At 41.4% G+C, this 20,252-nt stretch overlaps 1 long non-coding RNA gene across 3 annotated transcripts in view; it reads right to left on the reverse strand.

Moving 5' to 3' along the window:
* Positions 1-20,252, reverse strand: part of LOC145353463 (uncharacterized) — an 80,032-nt gene that overhangs the window by 17,971 nt on the left and 41,809 nt on the right. The gene's annotated exons all lie outside the window — the stretch shown is intronic.

The raw sequence follows: 20,252 nt of genomic DNA on the forward strand, positions 1-20,252 counted from the left end.
TTAAAAAAGTATTTGAGAAATAAAGTCCTTGCTACTGATCAGGTAAATTGAATAAGGTTCATCATCTTTAATATTGCTGAGGCTAACATGGAAATGTCATCCAAGCTTCATGTTTGAAAACTGCCCCTAAATTCATAATTAACTGAATTTTGAAAACTCCTGCTTTAGCAGTTCAGTAAGTAGACTTATGCAATCCTTATAGCACATACTTACAAAATGCTTTTCTTGAATACAAATAATGTTAGCACTATATTTCAAAAAAAATGCATTTATTCAATTTATTAATGCATTGAGTATTAGCTCACCAGTGTTCTTGATCTCAATGGATAACTCATTCACTCAGGATATTGAGTGCAGCAGAATAATGTAAGTCAGGTTCTGGACCAGTGTTTCGCAAACTATTTTCTAATGTGACCCCATTTTAACATTTGAAAATTAATGTGACCCCTGACAGCAAAAAAAAATAAAGCAGCACAGTAACACTAGGTATACATTTATTACATTTCACACATTATAGATCAATATACAATAATACCATTATATAAACATGAAAGTGTTTTAATACACTGTGTACATTTTATGTACCTTCGGATTTCATTCAAACTCTCCATTTTCTCTGGTGAGACTCTGAAGCCCATCTTGCCCTGCTATTCACTGTCTTTCCCCATTACACACAACAGTCTATCTCCCCCACTTCATATACAGCCCTTCTCCCCTTCCCCAACACACAGCTATCATCCCATTTTTCACCAGCATAGCTCTCATATTTCCCTCCCCCCACTCTTTAAGTAAAGCAGTCAGCAGCCCAGGTGAAACAGCCCATCCACCAGGCCGACAGGACCAGAAAAAAAAAACAGTAGGTTTACAAAGCAAAAGAACATGGCAGCATTGCAAGGCAGCTATTTATGTAATGATAGAATCCCTACAGTACCTAAAGAGGCTATTTGGCTCATTGAGTCCACACTGAACAAAATCTCACCCAGATCCTATTCCTGTAACCCACACATTTACCCCACTAATCCCCCTGATACTAGAGTCAATCTAACCTGGCCAATCCACCTAACCAGCACGTCTTTCAGATTGTGGGAAGAAGCCGGAGCACCCAGATGAAACACGTGCAGACATGGGGAGAATGTGCAAACTCCACACAGACAGTGACCAAAGCCAGTAATTGAACCAGGGTCCCTAGACACTCTGCCATCCCCAAGGTACCAAGAGTGCAACAGGAAGAGACAGTGTACAAACATTGAAAAGCAATAAAGGGTCAAAAAGGGAAACAAAAAGGTAAAAAGGCAAAATTAGTGGTTCTATGCATTCAATATTCGGCACAAAATCAATTAACACAAATCGAGGTTAAAGGTTATAATCTTAAAGCCATTGCAGAGATATCGTTACAAGAATATCAAATATATAGTTCCCAGTTACGTGACTTTTTCTAAGGACTGGAAGGAAAGGGTGGTGGGGTAGCTTTGTTAGTGCAAGATGGAACAAGTACAATAGCAAGAAATGATCGTAGAATTCATATGAGTGGAAGCAGGAATTAAGGCATAAAGACATTGGTAGAAGTAGCCTAGCCTACCCCACCCCTAATAGTAGCTATACTGCATAGGATGGAGAATAAATCTGGAGATAATAACAGCATGTAAAAAAGGCAGTATTTTAATCATGGGTGACTTTAATCTTCGCATGGTTTGGGAAAAATCAAATTGGCAATAGCCGTGAGGAAGAATTCATAGGGTATTTAGGACAGTTTCCGGGAACAATATATTGTGAATTCAACCAGGGATCAGGCTATTTTGGATCTGGTAATGTGTAATGAGGAATGAGGCAGGTTTAATGAACAATCTGAGTGAAAGATCCCTTAGGAAAGAAACAATGAACATAACATGGTAGAATTTAGCATTCAGTCTGAGAGTGAGAAACTTTGGTCAGAAACAACTGTGCCGCACTTAAATAAGGGTAATTATAAAGGGAAGAGGGTGGAGTGGTTGGGGTGGACTGGGAAAGGCATTTAACAGTAAAGGTGCTTGATCAGCAATGGCAGATATTTATGAAAATAGTTCATGACTCACAACAAAGATGTATCTCAATGAGGAAGAAGGATTCTAAGAAAGGGATAAATCAATCATGGTTAACAAAGGAAGTTAAGGATAGTATTAAACTGAAAGAAAAACATATGTGGCAAAGATTAATAGTAAGCTATGAGGATAACTAGCAAGTAATACAGAAATGGACAGCACAAGCTTCTTACAGTATAAAGGAAAAAAAAGACCAAAGTGAACACAGGCGCCCCTCAAGAATGAGACTGGAGAAATAATAATGGGAACTAGGAAATGGCAGAGGAATAAAACAAATACTTGGTATTCATGGTATAAGATATTAACATTCTAAAATACTATATAATCATGGGCAAAAGTTGGAGGAGGGATGAGGAAGAAATAAATACAATAGCTTTCACTAGAAAAAAAGTGTTAGAGCTCTGTTTGTTTTCCTAAGCAGATGGAAGTGTCCTGGACCTGATGGGTTCCATCCCTGGAATATTGAAACAAGTAGCTACAGAGGTAGTGGATGCACTGGTCGTTAATTATCTTCCAAGAATCCTGGCAAAGTCCTAGAGGATTGGAAAACTGCCAACGTAACATCCTTATTTAAAAAAAGGAGGCAAAAACTATAGGCCAGAAAAATGTTAGAGCCATTATAAAGGGTGTAATAGCACAGCATTTCAAAATTCCTAAATAAATCAAGCAGAGTCAGCATGGCTTCATGAAGGGAAATTATGCCTGACAAATGAGAATTCTTTGAGGTGGTAATGAAGATAGATAAAGGGGAACCATAGATGTAATATATTTGGATTGCGAAAAAGTGTTCAATAAAGATACTGCACAAAAAGAAGTAAAATAAGCCAAGAGTCCATGATGTTGGGGAAGTATGTTAAGATGGATAGAGGATTGGCTAACTGACAAAGACAGAATTGGAATAAGAAGGGCAATGCATAACTAGTAGAGTGCCACAAGCATCAGTGCTAGAGTCACAATTATTTACAATATATTAATGACTTGGATATGGGGAGTGAATACGCAATAGCTAAGTTTGTGGATAACAAAAATAGTTGGGAAAGCATGCGGTGAAGATGAAAGAGTCCAGAGGGATGTAGACAGATTAGGTGACAGGCAGATGGAAAATGTGAAGTTATGCACTTCAGTAGGAAGAATAAAGGAGTTGAATATTACTTAAATGGAGAAAGACTGTAGAGATTTGGGGGCCCTTGTGCATAAATCACAAAGCCAGCATGCAAGTTCAGCAGGTAGTTGAAAATGTTGACAGCCCAGAACTCTGTGCATGTGCAGTGATCCCGGTCTGTCAGTCTCACTGTTTGCTGGCCAGCCTGGGATCCCTGCAATTCTGTCCCCCCCAAAAAAAAGCCGCCCTCCCTCCAGGCCAGGCCGATCCCAATGCAGAGTGGCGGCAGGACGACCCCCCCCCCCCCCCCCCCCAAGGTGCCCCCTGGACCTGGGCACTCACCCCTTGGGCAGTGTCAGAGGCACAAGCTGGCACTGACAGTGTGCCCATGCCCAGGGGCATCCCTCCACCCACCTGACCTGGATTTTGGGGGGCAGGGCCAGGGGGTTGCTCCACCCCTTCATTCCAGCAGGGTCTCTTGCTAGTTCCCCAAACACGAGGAACTACGCTAAACCTCAGAACGAAGTACTCCTGGCGGGATGGGAGATGCTTTCGGGCCCGGCAAGTTCAGTGCTGGGCCTGATAATCACATTTAAATTACATGTAAGATCCATTTAAGACATATTCAAATGACTTAGCTACTCCCCGTTGGACTTCTGATTTCCCAGCGGCGCATTTTCTTCCGATTGGGAGATGGGCGCAGATCATAAAAGCTCACAGAAACCCACGGAATGGCCAACACATGCATCTCCCAACCTGACAGAAAAAGTTGCGAGTCACAATAGGAGAATTGGGCCCGTTATTTCTGCGACTAACAATCCAGAGCATATCAGTTCAAATTTCAATTCAGGATTGATAAATACTGAGTGTCTCCCCTAACGCTTGAATTTACTGAATAGGATACAGTGAATTTCAGATTGGGATTTTGTACCGTGTCATCACTGCTTAGGAGTTTCAGCCTCTTTCATGCTACACGTCCCAGCAATTCTTTGCTGCATAGCTTTCTCATCCACCAAAAAACAAGTAGCAATATCAACTATGAACCAAGTATTTTTCAAGAAAATACTCACCAACTATAATTTACAATTTTTTCCAAAACAATATAATAGCTTAATGGGGTAGAGCAAAGATGTGTAAACGGAAATAAATAATTAAACAATCAATTTTAAAGTTAAATATCTGTTGGGTTAAACATATAAATAGGAACGATAAGGTTAAAGTCTGAAGTGAAGTGATGTTCATAGCATATGTAACGCGACCTGTCTGTACTGTCAGCCATGTAGACTGAACAAATATGTAGGGCACTGTGTAAGGTTTGCGCATCCAAAGCAGAAAGTTGTGCAGGTTAAGTCAATTCAGCACATTCCACAATATTCATGGAGAAAAATTATTTTCTGGAGCAGACATTCCAGAAGGTACTTATCCTGTAGGTTACGAGATGTTAAGCTAGTAAAGGATACTGGGATTGGAGTGTAGAAAGGTGAATATTTATGGAGCTATGTTTGTTTAGATACCACCGTTCCACTGTACACAAATACACGTGACAATAATGTCAAATTAGCACATCCCATCAATTAACCCTTTATACAATCACAAAACCATATCCTTCACCCAATGTCCCAGCCTATAACTATCCCCAGAAACACATGATGGCATATAGTCGGGAGTAGTAGCCCTGCAAATCCTCAACGTTGCCTGACACCCAGTTAAACATAGCCAAAGAAATCTCTTGTTGGTGACTGTCCACTGACCCCCATCAGCTGACGAATCAGAACTCCACCATATTGAACACAAGAAGCACAAGAGTACAGAATGTATTTCAGATGGGGAACATTAATATTCATCACCTAAGGTGGCTTAGGGGTTCCTCTGGATGGTCCGGTTTCCTCCCAAAGTCCAAAGACGCGCAGGTTAGGTGAATTAGCCATGCTAAATTCTCCCTCAGTATACCTGAGCAGGCACCAGAGTGTGGCAACTAGGGGATTTTCACAGTAACTTGATTGCAGTTAAGAATGTAAGCCTACTTGCGACTAATAAATTAATACTTTTTTTTAGCACTATCACTGACTGAGTCCTAAAGACACAGGATTAAACAGGGCCTTCAAGTAGCATGGGGTAAAACCTACTCATCTGTTCATGAGGTATTGGTAGGAGACAGTCCTGTCTTTACATGGGAACCCTCCATGAGTACTACCAGTGTTAAATGCAATAGATTCAGGACAGATCTAGCAGCTTAAAACTGGGTATTAGGTGCTGCAGTCATCTGCAGCACATATTCCATCACAATCTCTAACGTCTTGTCCAAGAGCATCCTATTTACAATTTAACCATTGGATTGGGCCATCAATTTGGTTGATGGACCTGGTGAAGCTACAATGCAGAACTACATACATGTAATTCCATAGCCAATGGATCAGATCAAAGCTCTGCAGTCTTGCCATATCCAGTCATGAATGACAGTGACAAGTAGACAACTGACAGGAAGTGGTAGTTAACAAACATTCCCATAGTCTATGATGGGGGAGCCTAGTACAAGTATAAAAACCTAGACTGAAGCATTTGCAACTGATCCATCTTGTTCTCCTATTGCGATCCCCAACGATGTGGCCTCCAATTTCTCTTTGCTTTGCAATCCCTTTAAGATTGCAGTTTGTTTGTTTCATGTACAGTACAGCCCAAGTTGTTGTGCTGCATTTCTTCCCATTAATCAAATAAACCAAAACAAACTGTGGGATAAATTAAAAATGCAGTTCCTTAAAGGGATACTGCAAAGTAAACAGAATCTCAAAGGACACTTAAATCATAAAAAAAGTGATTTAGAGGAATTGATAATGAACTCCAGACCTTACAGTGCCCACCAGCACAGAAGGCCTCGATGGTGCCGGCAGACACCATGTGTTCCCTTTCCAGTGATACCCGGCATTGAACATAGCCGTAGGAGAAGGGCAGACTGTGTCAGGGCAAATGACCCTCTGAATTGTCGTCTGGACTTAATGGCCAGGTTCGCAGTTGTGTGCATGGCTCTAAAGAACATATTGGTTCCCATTATTTTCGATTCAATCAACATGATAGCAAGAAAAAAAAAATCACATAAACTGAGTAAACTTTGGGCCCTGACAATATCCTGATTGCAGCGCTTAAGAATTGTGCTCCAGATTAGCTGCACCCCAGCCAAGGTTTTTTCAGTACAGCTACAAGCTTCCACTCAACAACATGGAAAATTGCCCAGGATATGCCCTGTCCACAAAGCAGGACAAATTCTATTCTACTCCATCAGTTTATCAATCAGCAGGATGAAAGTTTTGTTGACAATATTATCAAGTGGCACTTAATCAAAAAAAAAACTGGCTCGCTGATGCTCAGTTTGGGTTCTGCAAGGGGCTATCAGCCCACAACTTCATGATAACTTTGGTCCAAACATGACCAAAATTCAAGGAGGAAGATGAAAGTGACTCCCCTGAACATCAAGGCTGATTGAGTAGAGGATCAAAGAGCCCTAGTAAAATTTAAATCAGTGGGAATCAAGAGGAAACCTTTGCTTTGACTGCATAAAATCTCTACAGTGAGGGAGGCCATTCAGCCCACTGAGTTTGCACCAACTCTCTGAAAAATCATCCCATCCAGACCCTGGGTGATCTGCTCATCCAACCCCTCATCTCCATCTCTGATACCCAAATTCCCCACTGAAATCATTACTCCCTTTCATTCTGGCCAGACCCCTTAAACAGCCCTCATCTCTATTACCTTAAGTCCAAGGGACACAAATCTGAATGGATTTAGTGGACAACTGGTCTAGTCATTCACTGGCAAATGTGGCTGTGTCATAAAGTGCTATTGGTACCTGCTCATTATTCAAGGATCAGTCTGAAATGCAAAAACATCACTGGCTTTTCTCAACTGCAACCTTAAATGCTTGTCCTCCCCACCCTCACCTCAAGTATGAAGAGTTCACAGACTTCTTTGTCACAAAAATGGAGACCATTCAATAAGTTGCTTCAGCCATTTCAGGAAATATGCAGGATTAATGCAACATCTGTGGTGAGGGAGACACAACTGGGAGGATAAAAAACAATGCCATGGGGGTATCACAGTGGTTAGCACTGGTGCCTCGCAGCCCTAGGACCCCAGTTCAATTCTGGTCTTGGGTGACAGTGTGGAGTTATGACTTAATAATTCTATCGATAAGTTTTAATCAAGTACAGAGGAAAGGATTGGATGGTGGGGGTTAAAAGAAAGGAAGATCTGTGAAGTGGAAGCCAGGAAACAAACAGAAGAGAGAAAACAGCATGAAGCTGAAGAACAAAGCGATGATTTCCTGTGGAATACCTGCAGTAAATGTCTTGACTGTCAACAACCATGACCATCTTTCTTGGTCATAGCCATAATTCCAGCCAGGGGAAAGATTCCCTCCACCATCTGATTCCCATTTACTTTTAATTTTACTAGTACTTTTAATTGCAACACTTGGGCAATTGCCATACTGATGTCAAAGGCAGTCACTTGTAGTTCACCTCTTGAATTCAGCACATTTGGACTTTGTCAGTGCCTAGTAAAGTTAGTGGATATCAAACTGAGTACTGATAAGCAAGGAGTTTGTGTGTAAGTATTGACTGACAGCTTTGCTGATGATTGATACTGATGGGGTGCTAACTGGCTGGAATGGATTTGTTCAGCTTTGTGTTGTTTTATTTTCCACTGACAGGTTGATGCCAGTCCCTTGCAGCTGTACTGGAATATACTGGCTAGAGACATGGCTAGTTCTGGAGCAAAGTTCCAGCACCACGACCAGGATACTTATCAGAGCCCGTGGCCTTTGTTTAGTGTATTCAGTTGTTCTTGATATCACTAAATCTAATTAGGTGATGACTGACTTAAGATTGTGGGAACTTCAGAAGGGAGTGGAAATGTCTCACTCATTCTCTACTTCAGCTTGAAGACATTTAAACCTGGTGTTTTGCATTGACACGATGAGCACTATTATTAGAATGGGAATATATACAAGCTACCTTGTTCATCACCATTCATAACTTGATGTGTAGGTTTAAGCTTTTTTCTGTTGGTTGCCAAATACAGTTCTGTCAATAGTTTAATTAGGTTGGTACCTTATTTTTAGGTAGGTCTGGTGATGCTCCTGCATTCCTCATTGAGCTGCATTAGTTATCTGATGAGAGAAATGCCAGACTCTTGAAGTCCATAGAATCCTACGGCGCAGAAAGAGGCTTTTTGGCCCATCAAGTTTGCACCAACCACAATCCCACCCAGACCATATCCCCACATCTCTACATTTTTACCTACTAATCCCTCTAATTTATGCATCCTGGGACACAAAGGGGCAATTTAGAATGGCCAATCAACGTAGCCTGCATATCTTAGCACTGTGAGAGGAAACCAGAGAACCCAGAAGAAACCCATGCAGGCACAGGGAGAATGTGCAAACTCCACACAAACAATGACCTGAGCCAGGATTTGAACCCAGGTCCCTGGAGCTGAGAAGCAGCAGTGCTAACCATTGAGCTACCATGCCACCCAGATCATTAGATTGTGATGAAAAACAAATTCTGCTATTATAACAGGGACTACACTTACAAAGAAAACTTAACTAGACTTGGGATGTCCAATGATGATGTGAAAGATGCCACATTAATGCTAGTCTTTTTGCTTCCTTGCTGCTGTTAATGGCCCACAGCATGTCATGTTGTCCAATTTTGAGCTGCTAAATCTGTTCTCAACTTCTCCCATTTAGCCATGTGGACATGCCACATAACATGAGGGTAATCATATGCAGTGGTCACTCCTAACAATGCCGATAATCAAATCTGGTTCAAATGAAGAGTGTAGAACAACATACTTGGAAGTGAACCAGACACACCTGGATGCCTTAATTTGAAAGGCTACAAAATAATACTACATGCAGGAAACAGACAAAGCTAAGATCCTACAACCACAAATCAAGTTAAACCTCTGCAGACCTGCCACATCCAGTCATACCGCTGAATAATTAACGGGAAGAAATATTTTTGTGAACGTCCTCTATTGAGTCAATGATGGCAGAGCCTGGACGACAATGCAAAAAGGAAGTCTGAAGTTTTAGTAATCAACTTCAGCCAGAAGTGCAAAGTGGATGATTCTTTTAAGATTTCTATCTCAGGTCCATCCTTTCCCACATTTGAGTCTGTAGCAAAATCAATTCACTCTTCACTTCAACAGTTGAGAATACTGGACTTGGCAATGGATATTGGTGTAAAAGAAACCCTAGTTGTCAATGTTCTATTTAAATTGCCCAGATTTGTCCTGCTGAATGACAGAAAATTATAGTGCTTCTATACCCCAACAGTGATGCCAATATTTAGATCCAAAAGAGTTCAGCTACACAAAGCTGCTCTTACTTACATTATCCACGCAGTCAGAATGAAGGAAGGACTTGCATATCTAAATATCTCATGACATCTCAAATCAGTGTACATTGAATTACTTTGAATATCAGTGACTTGAGTAATCTAATGCAATTTTGCACACAATCATATAAACTGCAAGGGTCAAGGCAGTCCAGAGGAACATGGCTATTTTCTTCAAATGGAGTTGTAAACAACTAATATATAGTTGAATCACTGGAATGGGCAAAGGGGTCTCGTGTCTCATCCAAAGAACTGTATCTCCAAAAATAGATGTATTACAGGAAGTGACCACCTGGCCCATCCTTTCTTTTGATAAACAACTTTGTGCAAAGTATTCCATATTCCTAAACACAAAGAAATCTCTCAAGCGCTCTCCCCACTTTTCGTCGTAATTTTAAAGTGACGACTCCTTATGACCAACTCCCCGAACAGAGTCTACTATTCACTCCATTTTAAGTAAATATCCCTTTAATGATGTGTTAATTCTCAACAGGCAATCTCCGGTACAGATAATGAAACATAATATGCAAGTATTGCTGAAAGAAGAGACACATGGTCAAAGCCTTTTGTCTTACACTCACTGTGCTAACAGTGCCAAATTAAGGGTGCAATCATTTATAGCTTTCTAACCCCCAGACCTCAACACCAAACACACACCACCCTGGGAGTAATAACCATAAACAGAACACTGGCTACAACAGCAGATCAGAAGCTAGGAATCCTACAGCGAGTAACTCCCACCCTGACTGCCCCAGAGCCTGTCCACCATCTACAAGGCACAAATCAGGAGCGTGGTGGAATACTCTCCACTTGCTTGGATCAGGACAGCTCCAAAAACACTCAAAGAAGCTCAACACCGCAGAACAAAGCGGCCTACTTGACTGGCAACCCATCAACAGCAGTGTGAACTGTCTACAAGATGCACTGCAGGGACTCAAAGGTTCCAGAGACAGTATCTTACAAACCCATGACTACCACCATCTAGAAGAACAAGCAGATATATGGCAACACCATCACCTGGAAATTTCCCTCCAAGTCTCTGACCATCCTGACTTGGAAATACCACTGTTACTGGGCCAAAATCCTGAACTCCCTCCCTAATACACTGTGGATGTAGCTGCACCACAGACTGCAGCAGTTCAAGAAGAGACAGCTCGCCAACATCTTTTCAAAGGCCATTAGGGGTGGACAATAACTGGTGACCTAGCCAATGATGCCCACATATGACAAAATGCACACCTTTTTTCAGAAATACTAATGTGTTTCCTTCAGGTTGTTTTCATTGTTTTGGTTACACTTTGCAATCCTTCAAATGGGTTGATTAGAGAAATATAGTTGCTAGCCCTGTTCGTGCAGATCCTAGATGACATGGACAGAACACAGTACCATTTCAACCTTGCATTTCCAGTACAAAATATAAATGGGACATTAAACAGATAAGGGTTAAGTCAAACTAAACGTCATTTGTTACAGGAATGTTTGGGTCACTACTATTTCCTGTCTACTATTGCCCATCTCAAGAATATAAATCTTCTAAAGCAGTTTTGGACAGAAGTGAATCTTCTTTCACTATTTGATATGAACAAGAAATCTCCATATTCGGCGTTGAAGTTCAGACTCTCTCTCTAAACAGCTTTAGATGTTTGTTCAGAGTTTTCTGTTTAGTCATTTATGGAGCAGTCTTAATTTTTGTGCACAGTTGATGGCCCTTTGCGTGAACAATGTTTTTGTTTTAAATCTATGGACTCGAATCTTGCCAGTTTTTGCAAAGACAGTGGTTTAAATTTTCAGCGCATTCAAGCTTATTATTATGAATAATCGGTTTATGACAGGATCATTTGGCACCTAGCTCAACAAGATTTGCTACTCACCCCCTATCATATGTAAGCACATAGGGTCATGACAATGAATTTCCAACTTCACTTATGCTAAGAAATTTTGGGTAGGAAGTTGGAGTGTTGGAAATTGTCATCTTCCATGATATCCCCTCCCACTAGAATGATCTGTCGTGAGCGAAAGTGCAAGGAATGAAGAAGCAAGCATGTGAATATAGTATATAGCTTATAGTTGACTATTTTTATTATGAAATCTTGAGACTAACAATACATTTGGCAAACCATTTTAGTATTATACAACACAGATTGAAAATTAGGCTGTAGGACCAAACTAATGACAGTTACAGGAGACATTGAAAACTGTTCACTCTTGCCTCATAGCCAAATAGGAGATGGGTTCAAGTCCCACTTGGGATCTTAGAACATAAGAACATAAGAAATAGGAGCAGAAGTAGGCCATCTGGCCCTTCGAGCCTGCCCCGCCATTCAATAAGATCATGGCTGATCTGTCGTGGCTCAGTTCCACTTTCCCGCCCTCTCCCCATAACCCTTAATCCCTTCTCTTATCAAAAACCCATCAACCCGCTTCTTAAAAATATTTAGCGAGGCAGCCTCCACCACTTCAACGGGCAGAGAATTCCAGAGATTCACCACCCTTTGAGTGAAGAAGTTCCTCCTCAACTCCGTTCTGAACCGCCCCCCCTTTATCTTGAGGCTGTGCCCCCTAGTCCTACTGTCTTTTTTGAGCGGGAAGAGTCTTTCCACCTCTATCCTATCCATCCCATTCATCATCTTATACGTCTCAATGAGATCTCCCCTCATTCTTCTAAACTCTAACGAGTACAAGCCTAGTTTATTCAGCCTCTCCTCATAGCTCAACCCCCTCAACTCCGGTATCAGCCTAGTAAACCTCCTCTGCACTCCCTCCAAGGCCAAAATATCCTTGCGCAGGTGCGGCGCCCAAAACTGCACACAGTACTCCAGCTGCGGCCTCACCAATGCCCTATACAGCTGCAGCAAGACCTCCCTACTTTTATATTCAATCCCCCTCGCTATGAAGGCCAGCATCCCATTCGCCTTCCTGACCACCTGCTGCACCTGCACGCTGGGTTTTTGCGACTCATGCACAAGGACCCCGAGGTCCCTCTGCACCGTCGCCTGCTGCAGTTTTTCGCCACGTAAGTAATAGTCCTTCCTACCATTCTTCCTACCAAAGTGGACCACCTCACACTTGCCAACATTAAATTCCATTTGCCATTTCCTGGCCCATTCGCCCAGCCTATCTAGATCCTTCTGCAGACTCTCCACACCCTCCGCACAATTTGCCTTTCCCCCAATCTTGGTGTCATCAGCAAATTTCGACACCCTACACTCGGTTCCCTCCTCCAGATCATCTATATAAATGGTAAATAGCTGAGGCCCCAGCACCGACCCCTGGGGCACCCCACTAGTCACCAACCGCCAATCCGAATAGCACCCATTGACCCCCACTCTCTGCCTCCTATTTGACAACCAATCCTCTATCCACGCTAACACCCTACCCCCAACTCCATGTCCTCTGACCTTCTGCAGTAACCTCTTGTGAGGTACCTTATCAAACGCCTTCTGAAAATCCAGAAAGACCACATCCACCGGCTCTCCTCTATCCACCGCCCTAGACACATCCTCATAGAACTCCAGTAAATTTGTCAGACACGATTTCCCTTTAATGAAACCGTGTTGCGTCTGCCCTATCAAGCAATTCCCTTCAAGATGCCTCGCAATTTCCTCCTTAATGACGGATTCTAACATTTTACCTACCACAGACGTTAAACTAACCGGCCTGTAATTCCCCGCCTTTTGCCTGGCACCCTTCTTAAACAACGGCGTAACATTAGCCGTTTTCCAGCACACTATCTAAACTAGTAATAAGTAATGTTCTGGGTGCCCAGGTTTGAATTCTGCCAAGGCAGATGAAGTAATTTGAATTCAATATTGTCAGGAAAAACCCATCTGGTTCACTAATGCCCTTTAGGGAAGGGACTCTGCCATTCTTATCTGGTCTGGCTCACATGCAACTCTGTAGCCATAACAATGTGAATGATTCTCAACTGCCTTCAGGCAACTTGATATGGACAATAAATGCTGGCCAGCCAGCAACACCCATGTTCCACAAATGGATTAAAAAAAGTGCAGATAAGGCTTTAGCCAAGACTTTGTTTCCTTTCTCAGGTGGATGTTAAAGATCTCATGGCAGTATTTTTTTTTAAAGAGAGGAGCTGGGAAAGTGCTTTTCAGATTTCTAGGTTAAAGCATCACATACAAAAAAAACCAGGTTATCTGTGTTGTGCTTGCTATGGTTAAATTGGTCACCTTGATTCTGTACAAAATGACTATGCTTCAGAAGCACATTAATGGTAAATTTATGATGCCCCAAGAACATGAATATTGTTATATAACTGAAAACTTCTAAATCCCTGTTGGCAGCACGGTGGCACAATGGTTAGCACTGCTGCCTCATAGCTCCAGGGACCTCAGGTCACTGCCTGTGCGGAGTTTGTACATTCTCCCAGTGTCTGCATAGGGTTCCTTTAGATACTTCAGTTTCTTCCCACAGTCCAATGACATGGGGGGTTAGGCTGACTGGCCATACAAAATTGTCCCTTAGTGTCAGGAAGACGAGCAGGGTAAATACGTGGAGTCACAAGGATAGGGTCTGGAGGGATTGTTGCTTGTGCAGGCTCAGTGGGCCGAATGGCCTCCATTTGCACTGTAAAGATTCTATAAAGGATGAAGCAAATTAATGGTGAGTCAATATGAGTGTTCCAGTTTTGCTTTAAAAGTGTTAAAAAGGCACAAAACAAAATACTTTGTTTCTTTACTATAACCATTACTACTCCTTTTTGCCTTTTGTTCCATGATATCTTTCCCACACACTCTAAGCCATCCCCAAACTTCCTTGTTCCACCCCAGTGCAGTGAATCTGGCCCCTCCCCCAGGGGTCAGGTGGCAGTGGGGTGGTGTTCCCTGAGCATGGGCAACCCTAGCAGTGGTTGTGTGTGCGCGCGTGTGCGTGTCAGGCCTGGCCTGGGAATGCTTGTACGGGCCATGGGGATGTCAAGAGGGACAGCACTGCAAGGGTCCAAGACTGACCAGCGATTGAGTTGGTCAGCAAACTGCAGACTGACAGTTTGGGCCACTGTGCATGCACAGAGTTCTGTAACTGTTAGACTCTTGTGTGAAAGGGCCCCGCCCCCTAGCTTTTAACAATATTCATGAAAGACTCAAATCTCCCACATTCTGAACTCCCACTGAAAAAAACCACAATTTTTTCCGCCAATTCAGCACTTGAATTTTTTTTGGAGAATCGCCCCCATAAGATTTTATTTTAAATTTAATCTAATGTTTGTGTATCAAACATATCTCTCAAAAATAAAAACAGAAAATGCTGGAAAGACTCAGTATCTGCAGAGAGAGAGAGAGAGAGAGTGAGAGTCAATGTTTGAGTCTGACTTCTTCAGAGCCATCATCATTTCTAGCATCAGCAATATTTTGGTTTTATATCTCACAAAAAGGCAGGTAATGACTAGGACCCTAATAAATCAAAAATGCTGGAAATATTCAGGTTGGACAGCATCTGTAGACTGAAACAAATTTAACTCATCAAGTCAATAATGCTCTTTCATCATAACAGTTAGGAACTATGAGGGCATCCACAACAACACATTTTATTTCCTTTATTACTTGGACCCCTCTCCCAAACATCTTTCCAGTACGCTGATGGCTGTATCAGTGCTATTTCTGCTCTCACCTGGAACTGAACATTTTAATTAAACAGCTAGCACAACTTTGATAACTTTACAGAACAATGCAATTTGTGATTCAGTTGTGTTCCCCAATTGGAGTTGATTAGGGATTAACATGATACAATAAAACTGTAGTTTTTCTTAAAGACATGTAGCAAAATTATGAATCTTCAAACATATGAAAACCATGATCTTCCCTTGGTTCAGTGGTGGGCAACCTGTAGCCCATCTAGGCTCTGAGTGCAGCCCATGAGGTTTTGTTGATGGTTGCCATATTTTGCTGATTTCCATCACATAATTTTTTCCCCTATATATCTGACTGAAGTGATATGCATGTAAAGCGCGGAGAAGTGAAGCGACACACACAAAGCCAGGTGCTCCTTCTGCATCCAAAATGTGAATATTTATTTTGATTTACCCATTGAAGTTGATGATAATTCTATTAACAAATGATTACGCATTTTCTATAACTCATTCTGAAATACTTGGGCCATGGTGAGTGAACAAGTGAAATAATTTTGTGGCTCACTGAGGGCCACCCATGCAGCCCATCCACTACCCTAGGATGTCCATCACTGCCTTAAATATTCTCTTGCATCTAAGCGGTGTACACATTTCCACAAGCAGCCTGAAAATTTTATTTAGAAGTGTGGTAGTAGTGCCAACTATTTAAACTATACATAAATGTAATCAAAAAGGTGTTATAACAGTATGCCAGGGAGATTTGAAATTACTTGCATAGGTGTTTCTTAGAAAGGCAGACATGCAGAAGAACAAGGTCAGATATACTTAGAAACAGGAATAAGTCATTCGGAGCTTGATCTGCTGCTTGATAAAATTATTGTTGATCTGTACATCAGCTCCATTTTCAATTGGTTTATTTACATCCCTTGGCACCATCATCAAAATTTAGTCACCAAGTCTTAGACTTCATCTTCAACCATCTAAATTCAAGGGTATAGAAGCCAACTTCAAGAACAAAATACCATTTCACACAGCACCTTTCACAACCACAGCGCATCCCAAGGAGTTTTACAGTCAATGAAGGACCTATGAAGTTTATTATTACATTGTGATGTAATAATGACCAGAATTTGTTTTGTAGAGGATTAATATTGGCCTGGACATCAGGAATAGTAGTATCACAGAATCTTTTATCTATATTCAAAGATGGTGCCATGGTTTAGAATCTTCATCCTAAAGATGACATTGTTACCAATGAAACAAAAAAAAAGGAGCAGGAGTAGGTCATTTGGCCCTTTAAGCCTGCTCGGCCATTCAACATGCTCATGGCTGAGCCTATGTCTCAATTCCATACTCCAGCGTTCTCCCCTATCCCTTGACACCTTTGGAGTCTACACAACTATTTCCTTCTTAAATATATTCAGTAATTTGGTCCCCACAGTTTTGTGGTAGAGAATTTCACAGGTTCACCCAGTGCAGAAACTTCTCATCTCGGTCCAAAATGGTCCACCTTGTATCTATCAATTAACAAAACCTAACAATGCCTTCCCTTGCTACTTCATTATTGTGCACAAATTCATCACCATTATCCAGTGAAGTTTATCAAATTACATGTTTAAGTGTTAAAACAAAGCTAGTTATGCATGTTCATGTGTATTAATTCAAGCACCGATTTCTACATCTAAAGTATTAAAAGCTTTGTTCCAAATCAACAAGTTGGTGCAGTACAAAAGCTGTGCGGAATATGCAACCATTTAAATCTTGGAAAAATTAAAAATTGTCCCATCGTCAACATTAAAGTAAAACTGGATCTCTTTGCTCAAGTTTTGGTAGATTGGCAAGTTTGTGCATTTAATCAAATACCTCTAATAATGCCATGGAGTAACAAGCTAACAGAATTGGATCAAATGTATTGGTGACACGTTTATCATCTTGTCCCCGCCAAGCAACCCCCAAAGAAAAATTCCACACAATGTAATTGGTTGAATACATTCATTTTGTGTGGGGCAAAATCCTGAAAATATTTTCTTCAGAATCTAGCTGCAACACATGATCTGACCCAAAGATGTGTAGGTTAGGTTGATTGGCCATGCTAAGAAATTGCCCCTTAGTGTCCAGGGATGTGTCGGTCAGAGGGATTAGTGGGTATAATATGTAGGGATATGGGGATAGGGCCTGGTTTGGGATTGTGTTCGGTGCAGACTCGATGGGCCGAAGGGCCTCTTTCTGCACTGTAGGGTTCAATGATTCTATGATCCTTATAGAATTCTATCCCATTGTGCAGGTTAGATGGAATAGCCCTGGTAAATACAGATTTACTGGGATAGGTTGGGATGCTCTTTCGGAGAGTGTCTTTCTGCACTGTAGAGATTCCATAATTCCAGGTCTTGCCTCAACCGCTCTTACTGACAACCCTGTTCCTCTATGGAAATACTATCATGGGTTCCCAAATGGAAAATTAGGGTTTGGGGTCACAAGCTCCCAATCCTATGAGGCAGCAATGGCAAATGTGGATAGAAGACTACCCAGCCTTGATGCTCTAGTAGGACCATGGGCCCACTGGATCAATGCTTGAAAGGGGCAGATAGTGAGCCCAAGTGATCTTTAATCTTAGAAAATACATTTGGCACAAATGCGGAGCAGGCCTGGGATGTTTGCACACCGACTTGATGCAGACAGAAACTGGCAAGTGTAACTCTGACTGACTGACATGCCGAGAGTGCAGGAAAACCTGGGAGGTCATACAGCAGAGCTGAAAGGTTTCAAATTTTGCTGTTTCTGCTCCTGGCTGCCTGCTATACAGGTTCCTTACCAAGAGCTAGCAACTGCTTCACAGGTTAACAGCAACTAGACCAAAGAGTGGAAGAGGAATTAATTATAATGCGCATGTGTGTTGGGTGGATGAGGAAAAGGAGGGAGGCTCAACTCAGTGGTAGTAACTGTCACACATTATATTCCATTCTTGAGAGGCATTTGATTTGATACATTTTTGGACAATGTACAGCTTCACATTCTGGTGAATTACTAACCTTGTAAATGAAATTCAATTTAAAGCTGCATTGTGGGGAATGCACACAAACTGTAGTCTCTAGGACTATGAATTTTATTTTGTATAATTTGAAATCTTCAGTAGAAAATTGAAGTTTGTCTGTAATGTCTGGGAGTACATAAAATGTTTTATGAAGTATTTTAAAAACACAAGGTTTTTAAAGATGTATAGTATATTAGTTTTTAATATGCAAATGTTTAATAATTACATACCGAATGTGATAATGCTGCTTTATTGCTGGGATCACATTAATTTAAGTGTTACAATTGTGGGGTTATGTTAGAAATACTTGAGAACAACTGCCGTATATACTTGCACAAGTCAACCCCATGACTTTTAACCCCCAGAAGTATTTGTTTACCTTTTGTAAACTGACCCATTAATTACTTAGTGGTAATTACTATACAAGTTACATGCTGGAAGCTTCAGATTTTCCCCCACCAGTCCTAATAGCAATCTAAATCAAATCAACAAGGATATAATGTGCACCACATGATTGATCACAATGCCTTCAAGAAGGAAGAACAAGTACACAGCTCAATTTAAAATGAAAGTTGCAGCATTCACTAGTTTAATGAGAGTTTAATATTTCCAAGAAAATGGAGACTGGAGGAAGATATACAATAAACTAGAAAAGATACTGCAGAGTAAGTGTGTTAGCAGAGCAAAACTGAGCAAGTGGCCTCATCTGAAGGGAAAAGTGGCAGACTGGGTTAACAATCACTACAAAAAGGTTCCATCATCCACAGAGCTACCTGACTCCAAACCCTCAGAAAAGCGAAGTAAAATGGGGCTGCAGAATTAAGTCAGTCCTGGGTGGTGCACAGGATTAATGCAAAAGTACAATTTAGTACTGTTAGAAAATAAATATTTGTTTGCTACCTGAATTTGATGTTAAAAGTCAAATTCTACTATTTTGTCATCCAACTTTGAGAAGAATTTATAATTGATGGGTCTGCAATGGAAGCATGAATGAAACACCAATGAAATTTCAAATGCCAGTGTGTTACCAAAACTGGTGAAAAAAAATCCTTGTAAAGACGACTGGTCATGAGAGGATGTGGTTCACAGTACTTCAAACCAGCATGGGAATGGTCCAAAATTAAAACGATGGAGCATTCAAATCTCTTGCCAGAAATGTTTCAGAAATCTTTTGTCATCCAGTTTGAGAGATTGAATGGATGAAGGCATTTACAAGAAATTTAAGAAAGGGCAGAATTTGAGACTAGCAGGATTGAACAAAGAAGAACATTTGCTCTCCTCGGAGATGTTAAAATCCCACCTTAGTGATGATGCAGTCCAAGATACAAAATCAACCAATACCAATGTGGAGGTTATTCCTGGCAGTCTCAACCCTTGGACGCGCATAAAATAAACTTTTGGAGAGCATCCAAAAGATGTGGTACAGTTGGATGTTGGTTACTGAATATACAGTCCTGTACAGGTCACTGAACCTCTACAAACCTAGAACAATGTTCTGGGGTTCTTGGCTCAAATTCCACCACAGTGGATGGTTAAAAAAAAAACACCATCTTGTAGTAGGCATGGGTGAGTTGAAACTTTTTTGCCAATTAGCAGCAGAGGTCCCTATGGAGGAGTTCTTGCCCTTAACATCGGGGATCTGGGGTGGAGAAGGTTGCAGTGTCCACTGGCACAGAGGACTTCATTGCCCATTGGGCACTGCAGAGTCTGGAACACCAAAGGGAATATGGAATCACATCCAAGACAGTTGGTGGAATTGAAATTCAATTAATAACCAAAGGAAAAAAAAAGCTGGAAATAATTGAAACCATCAGCTGTCATAAGTGTCTCTGGTTCACTAATGTCCTTCAGGGAAGGAAATCTGCTGGCGTTACCCGCTCTGACCAACGGGTGAATCCAGACCCATAGAATGTGGTTGATATGTAACTGCTCCATGAAATGATCTGGTATAGGGGTTCCAAAACTGGTGTCTGCAGAACCCAGAGGGTCAATGGAAGCCTGCCAGAGGGCCTGCAGCAGAACAGGCATATTTGTAAAATTTGAAAAATAATGCAGAGGCGTT

This window comes from Carcharhinus amblyrhynchos, chromosome 15 (genome assembly GCF_965287045.1).
Source record: "Carcharhinus amblyrhynchos chromosome 15, sCarAmb.v2.hapA, whole genome shotgun sequence".
Classification (NCBI taxonomy): Eukaryota; Metazoa; Chordata; class Chondrichthyes; order Carcharhiniformes; family Carcharhinidae; genus Carcharhinus; species Carcharhinus amblyrhynchos.